Below are 6000 nucleotides of genomic sequence, written 5' to 3'. Positions count from 1 at the left end.
TCACAGTTGCTGTTTCACTTTGGCCAATGTACTTTATTTCACCTGGCCTCAATTATGATGTGTAAACTAGGAATAATGATACCTGTTAGAGTGATTGTATTGAAAGAATTATAAATGTAAACCACCTAGCTGATCGGTTTAGTTGAAGTTATCTTAGTGCAAATATTAGAAACTCATTGAAATAACTTCAGAGGAAATAAAGGCTTATTAAGGAATACAAATATATGGGAACCAAGGAAGAATTAGACAACCAGGGAGGAGAGGAACTGGTTTGTCTCTAAGAATTAGCCCTTCTCTGTCTCTCTTTTTCTTGTTTTTTTTTTCTGCCCCTCTCTCCAGGTCTGCTTTTTGTCCTCCTTCTGTCAACCAGCTTCCTTATTTTACAAATTACTCCAATGGCCTAATCTCCAGCCTATATAGTCACCTGGAACTAGCACCCACCACTAACAGGTAATCCTCTATGTCTCTTTATTTTACTTGTAGAGATTCCTGATTGTCCAAATTCATCTTTTAGAGCAAAGAAAGAAGTCCTGGCTTGTTGATCATGCCCTGAATGGATTGTCTTTGAGGCCAGTATTTCCTGATTCAAAAGCAATAGAAGGGAGGTGCAGCATCTGGTGGGATGCTTCCTATGGAATGGACTCTGGGTGGGGCAGACAGTGATAGATAACTGTATAGGGATGTTTATTTTTAGCACTCCATAAGTGTTGGCTCTCCTTATTGCCTTTCCTCTTCCCCATCTCCTGAGTCATTTTCTTCCTAACACCAAGGTCCTAAGGAGGGAATTACAGGCTCAGGATTACTGATGAAGGATGCCTGGGAGATAGGCCTCTGTGGAGTACATACTCCTCATTTTCTATGCCAATGAAGGAGGCTCGTTGTGAAATGATAAGCAATACTCATGCACTTTTTGCTGCACTATAGCCAGAATGGATCTATCCTGTTGTAAGTAATTTTCTGCAAGGTCATGGGCAGCAGGAGCTGTGATTAATAAATTGAAAACAGACCATAAGTTCTATAACAGTTATCAAGTGACTATGACAAGATATCTCTTGAAATCTGGTGAAATATATAATTATTAGGCTTCTAGGACCCCTTTAGATATTTGCTCTTGCCATGTGTAAGCGTAGCACCTCTTATTTCCCCTATGACTATAATTACTGGTTTATTTCCCTTCCCTGCCAGACTCTGAGCTACAAAATAGAGGGTTGGGGCTGTGTTCACTTTGTTCAAGTTCAACTTCACTTCATAACCTTGCTACCTAGCATTGTACCTAGCACATAGTAGATGCTAAGAAATATTTTCTTAATGATAAACAAACTTACATGACAGACTTACAAATGCAGCTGGTTTCCCTGAGACAATCACTGAATCATTTATGTACTTACAAATTATGTTTTGCTCCATTAAAGCTGACAGTTATTATATTTACCTTCTTTAAACTTCAAGTAAACTCCGGTTGTCTCCTGAGCATCTTGTCTTTGAGAACTGCCCATTCAGGACAGTGGTATACATTGTATAAGTTTTGCCCGAAAAAGGGCACCCAGATGATGGTGTTTGAAAAGGGGTTGAAATTCAGCCCTCAAGAAATACAGTCTTGATTCGCATCAAGCCTCTTGGTATAGACTTCATTAGCTTAGAGCAAGAGACATTTATTTCTTTTCGATTGTCCAAATGGGGCTGGTGCCTTTTTCTAATTGTCATAGAGGCACTATATGCACTAGGACAGCCTGGCCCACTCCATCATGGTGAACTCTTGATAGCTGCATTGCCTGGAAAATGGACATATGAATTGTTTAAGGCATTTATTCCGAGTCAACAGTAGATATGGGAAGATAATTTATTTGCCAAATGGCAGCCAATTTATTATTTTGCCTCTAATATTTAACACAAACTTAGCTCTTTATATAAGTGCGTAACCATGATGGCCTAATCATGATGTTCCAAAAAGGATAGTAGAATATGGAATAACTGTTCCAGACAATTGCTGGCCTGTTTATATTGGCAGCCTGAGTCCTTGCTGAAGATAGAATATTCTGGACAATCACTTTCCAAAGCCAGATTTTAAGGGTAGTTATAATGTTTTCTCTATTCTAAGGCAGTGAAGATTGAGAAGCAAGTTATTATTATTATTATTTTACTTTTGGTTTTGCATTCATCTTAGCCATGAGTGAGGAAAGTAATAAACTTGTGTCTACTGGCTAATCTGCTTATGTAGTTGCTTCTGCTATTACTGAAAGCCAAGAGGGTGGAAATCACCCAATTCAAGAAATTATTCAGCAGAAACCCACAGCGGTGTATCATTGATTTCATGTTCTGAGCCTCGATTTCAAAATTTTCCTCATTAACACTAGACTATGGTTTGAGAACAAACTGCTCCATACAGAACCAAATTAAGGTCAAGCCTATCATTCACATCTAAAAATGAAGTTCTCTGGAAATATAAGCTGCCAAAAATACAGATAAGTAGTATTTATAAACATGTATCTTGGACTTAGCCAAGTATAGATCATCCTGGAGAAACTGAAGGTCAGCAGTGCTAGTGCTCTGTACTGAAATATTGTGATTTTGATATCAAGATCATAACAATCACAAGACAGGCATCCTGAAAAATATTCACCTCTATTATTGTGTGTTTCAAGAAACTAGGATTGGCTGGGCACAGTGGCTCATCACGCCTGTAATCCCAGTACCTTGGGAGGCCAAGGTGGGTGGATCATGAGGGCAGGAGATCGAGAACATTCTGGCTAACATGGTGAAACCCCGTCTCTACTGAAAATACACAAAATTAGCTGGGCGTGGTGGTCCGTCCCTGTAGTACCAGCTACTCGGGAGGCTGAGGCAGGAGAATTGCTTGAACCTGGGAGGTGAAGGTTGCCGGGAGCCGAGATCGTGCCACTGCACTCCAGTCTGGGTGACAGAGCAAAACTCTGTCTAAAAAAACCCCAAAAAACAAAAAACCAAAAACAAAAAAACTAGGATCAGTGGTAGGAAGTGGAGGACTGAGTATAAACCAAGACCCAAGAAATAAACTTAAAAAGAAGACAAGATGTCCTAATAGGGTCTAGCAAGCAGACAGACTGGTTAATAAGTGGACAATAGCAGCAACTTAAAAAAAAGTTTATTGGTCTGTTGTCTTAACAGTAGGGGAAACCATTAATAATATTGTAAGTTCTTCTTTCAGAAGTCACAGATGGTCCATTCTCTAAATGGAATTAAGCCTGAAGTTTCCAGGAAGATAGGTGCCCAGATTTTTTTCGTAGCATTTTCATTTATTTCAGTAATTAGATAACATATGTGTTTAATTTTTAAAGGGTCCCCAAATAATGGACAGGATGGGAAGGAGGCATACAATGATCAAATGCAGTTTATCACCATTATGGCTTATCACTAGAGTTGTGCTGTTCATTATCATGGCCATGAGCCTCATGGCTCATGAGCATCTAAAATGTGGCTAGTGCACCAGAGTAGCTGACATTTAAATTAAAAAATGGATACTCAATTTAGATATATACAAACAGTTCATTCCATCCTGTCCAATTTTCTGCAACTCTCTTGTTTTAGGCCCATCATCCATCACTGAGGCTCTTCCAACAGCTTAACTACTTTCCTTTTCTAATGAAAACTCTGAGAGGCTAGACTCAATAGAGCTGCCAGTTATAATTAAAAATTTATACTGTTTTTGAAGTAAAAAAGACATAGAGGAAAGCACAAAATTATAAGTAGATAGTTCCACGTGTAATCACAAAATCAACACAACCTGGTAAACAAAGAACCAGGTAAAAAAAAAAGTAACATTAATCATACCACATAAGTCCCCTATTCATGATCTTTTCTGATCACTTCTTCCTCCCTTTCTCCAAAGGTAATATTATCTGTACTTCTAATACCACAAACTAGCTCTGCCTGTTTTATAGAATCATAAAAGTGTGCATTCTTTTTATTTTATTTTATTTTTTTGAGACAGAGTCTTGCTCTGTCTCCCAGGTTGGAGTACAGTGGCGCAGTCTAGGCTCACTGCAACCTCCGCTTCCCAGGTTCAAGTGATTCTCCTGCCTCAGACTCCCAAGTAGCTGGGATTACAGGCACACACCACCACACCCGACCATTTTTGTAACTTTTGTAGAGATAGGGTTTCACCATGTTGGCCAGGCTGGTCTCAAACCCCTGACCTCGTGATCCACCCACCTCAGCCTCCCAAAGTGCTGGGATTACAGGCTTCAGCCATCTCACCCGGCTGCAAGAGTGGGCATTCTTTTGCGTTTCCCTCAGTATTATGGTTGTGTAATTCAAATGTTGTGACGTGTATCTGGAGCTCATTCATCTTCGCTGCTGTGAAGGAATTTAATATATATGACTATCCATCCATAATTTATATTTTTCTAAAAGCAGCAAGAAAAATGAATATCCACAGATTATCCATTCTGTTCTTGATGAATACTTTGGTTATTTCAAGTTTTAGGCTACTGTGAATAATACGGCATTGAACATTTAAAACTGTTTTTGTGTACACATTTAAAATGTGCTTTATGCACACATTTTTGTAGCATCTCTCTTTAGCAGTGAAGTTACCAGATAATACGGTATGCACATATTCAGTTTTAGAAGATAGTGCCAGTTTTCCAAAGTAGTTTTATCAATTTACACTCCTGTAAGTAGTATATGAGAATTAACTTTCTACATCCTCACCAATGTTTAATATTGCGTTTTTTTTTAAAGTTTATTCATTCTATGAGCATTAATGGTGTATAATTGACGTTTGGTGATTAATGAAGTTCAGCACATTTCTGTATGTTTATTAGAAATTTCTTTTCTTTGGAAGTGCCTGCTCAAGTCTTTTGCTCATTTTTCTATGAGTTTTCTATGTTGATTTGCAGTTCTTTATACGTTCACTTATGATTTACACAGATGTACCACTTTGTGGCTTTGTATTTTGTTCTTATTTATTTTTAAATTAGAGACGACGTCTCACTAAATTGCCCAGGCTGGTCTTGAACTCCTGAGCTCGAGTGATCTTTCCACCTTGGCCTCCCAAAGTGTTGAGATTACAGGTGTGAGCCACCACACCTGGTCCATATTTTATCCTTAATGGAGTGTTTGATGAAAAGCTTTTCACCTTAATGTAATCCATTTTATCACTGTTTTCCTTCATGTCTAAGGATTTTTTGGTCCTGTTTAAGAAATCTTAACCATACACCTAGATTTTGAAGATGTTCTAAGTAATCTCTTTGAAGTGTTATTTTGCCTTCCAGTTTAGAGTTAAAATCCACTTGAAATGTATTTTTTATATATAGTGTGCAGTAAGGGTTAAGTTTCTTTTATTTTACATGATTACCCACTGTACCACTAAAATTTATGGAAAAGACCATCCTTTTCACATTGCTTTGAAGTGTCACCTTTGTTTAGGGGCCAAGTCATTGCAGTTTGCCTGGGACTTTCTTGGTTTTAGCTGAAATTTCTATGTCTTGGGAACAGCCTCAGTCTCAAACAACTAGGATGGTCACATTATTTCTGTCATAAATCACATATGCATGTAAGTATGGGCCTATTTCTGATAAGTCTCCTCATCTGAATTATTTTAGCCTTCTAAGTTTTATCTTGTAAAGAAAGTCATTCTAACTTGTTCCTCATTTCCAAGAGTCTTGACAATTTTTGGAATTTTTCCCTTGACATTTCAGAATCAGCTCCTCAGTACAAAATAGAATTCCCAGATTGGGATCGCATTGATTCTATAGACTGGGAAAAGTTAACTATTTATTTTGAGGAAAAATTAAGTATTTATAAAATTGAGGCTTCCAAGCCATGATTTATTTAGGTCTTCTTTAATTTCCTAAATAATGTTTTGTGGTATTGTGTGGCAGTCTTATGCATCTTTTATTTCTAAAAAACTGTTTCTAGATGTCTAAAAAATTGTTTTACATTATTGTTAATATTTTAAAATGTCTTATTCTAATACCTGTCACTGGTGTGTAAATATACCCTTGAACTTTGTGTATTAAC

The sequence above is a fragment of the Trachypithecus francoisi genome, unplaced genomic scaffold, assembly GCF_009764315.1.
Source record: "Trachypithecus francoisi isolate TF-2019V2 unplaced genomic scaffold, Tfra_2.0 Lachesis_group1, whole genome shotgun sequence".
Lineage (NCBI taxonomy): Eukaryota > Metazoa > Chordata > Mammalia > Primates > Cercopithecidae > Trachypithecus > Trachypithecus francoisi.
The sequence above is the reverse complement of the archived record's forward strand: the minus strand, read 5'-3'. Positions refer to the sequence as shown.